Genomic DNA, 2,194 nt, shown 5'->3' on the forward strand with positions numbered 1-2,194 from the left:
GTGTGCTGTTGTGACAGAAATCGGGACAATTCCCAGCTTCCCACTGTCCCTGGTGATATCTAGCTCTGGGTATCTATGTGAATGCTGTCAAAAAGAGGCCATGTTGTAGTGCCTCACAGGAAGACCCACACAGCAAAGCCTTTCCACCTTTTTAGGGTCACCATCAAATGCTGTTGATGATGTCTTTTGTTGATAATGAGTCAGTTTCTTGGGCTTGCTGCCCAAATGGCTGCAGCTTTGTATACAGTATGCGTCTTGCCTCAAAAGGTGAAGCTATTTTCTGATATAAGGGGAAGAAAAAAGAATTGTTGACTGAGCTCAGAAGAATGAAAACTCAGTCAATTTTAGCATATCACAGTAACAAGTGTCTCTTAACTGCTACATTCAGTCTTTGCCTTTCAGCAGTCCAGTAAGTTGTACCTCTGTGCTTGGCAAAATCATGGAGCAGATCTTCAGATCTTCTTGGAAACTGTGCTAAGGCACATGGAGAATAAGGAGGTGATGGGTGACAGCCAGCATGGCTTCACTAAGGGCAAATCATGCCTGACAAGTCTGATAACCTTCCATGACAGTGTTACAGAGTTGGTGGATGAGGGAAGAGCAGTTGATGTCATCTACCTGAACTTGTGCAAAGCATTTGATGCTGTCCCACATTATATCCTTGTCTCTAGACCGGAGAGATCCTTGTCTGTAAACTGGAGAGACATCGATTTGATGTGTGGACCACTCGGTGGATAAGGAATTGACTCTATGGTCGCATCCAGAAGGTAGTGGTCAGTTGTTCAGTGTCTGGGTGGAGACCAGTGATGAGTGTAATCCCTCAGGTGCCTCTCTTGGGACCACTGTTAGTTAAACTCTTTGTTGGTGACATGGACAGTGGGACTGAGTGCAAGTTTGCTGATGGCACCGAGATGTGTGGTGTGGTTGACAACGCTGGAGGGAAGGGATGTCATCCTGAGGGATACTCACAGGCTAGAGTCTTGCACATGGGTTGGGGCAATTTCCAAACACAAATACGGGCTGGGCAACAGCAGACTGAAAGCAGCCCTAAGGAGAACGTGGGAGGGTAATGGTGGATGAAAAAAATGAATATGACCCAGCAGTGTGTGCTCACAGCCCAGAAAATCAGCCGTTTTCTGGGCTGCATCCAAAGTAGTGTGGCCTGCAGGTCAAGGGAGGTGGTTCTACCCCTCTGTTCCACTCTCATGAGGCCCCACCTGGAGGGGTGTCCAGCTGTGGGGCCCCCAACATAGAAGGATGTGTACCTGTTAGAGGGGGTCCAGAGGGGGACCACAAAGGTGACCAGAGGCCTGGAACACCTGTCCTGTGAGGACAGACTGATAATGTTGGGGTTTTTCATCCTGGAGAAGAGAAGGCTCTGGGGAGAATTTATAGTGGCCTTCCAGTACTTAAAGAGGGCTTAGAGGAAAGACAAGGATGAAATCTTTATCAGGGAGTGTAGTGATAGAATGAGGTGCAATGGTTTTAAACTGAAAGAGAGCAGATTTCCATTAGATATATGGAAGACATTCTTTACTGTGAGGATGGTGAAACACTGGAACAGGTTTTCCGGAGAAACTGGATGCCTCATCTCTGGAAGTGTTCAAGGCCAGGTTGGATGGGGCCCTGAGGAACCTGGTCTAGTGGAAGGTGTCTCTGCCCATGGCAGGCAGTTTGGACGAGACGATCTTGAGCATCCCTTCCAACACAACCATTCTGTGATCTTGTGATGTAGCAGCAAGCTCTGGAAAGTCATAGAGCACCGAGAGGTGTCCTGCATCTGGAAACCAGATTTCTTGACCAATGTGCAGATAAATATAAGCCTCAATTAACAGCTCTTCTGGGTTACAGCAGAAAGTTACCTTGATCTCTGTCTTTGACAGGAGTGCCCAAGAAGGAATGCAGGAGTAGGGAGAGCAAGGAGAGGTGTTTCAAAGCAAGAAATCAGAGAGCAGGACTCTTATGTATTTTGACGGAGAGGCACCGGAACATACACACAGATCTATAAGATCACAAATATGTCCGCTTTATTGCGATGGTCCAGGGTTTTTATAACATCTCTACTCAGGGTCCCGTGACAAGAAGCATACAATTGGACACCGGCTACCATCTAGTTGAAAACATTCATTACAAATTCCTTTATAATTGGACATTAACAGATAACCAAGTAATAGTTTACTTTAACGGACTCCAC

Source organism: Empidonax traillii, unplaced genomic scaffold (assembly GCF_003031625.1).
Source record: "Empidonax traillii isolate 1590-97213 ecotype Southwest subspecies unplaced genomic scaffold, ASM303162v1 scaffold2118:size37621, whole genome shotgun sequence".
NCBI classification, from domain to species: Eukaryota; Metazoa; Chordata; class Aves; order Passeriformes; family Tyrannidae; genus Empidonax; species Empidonax traillii.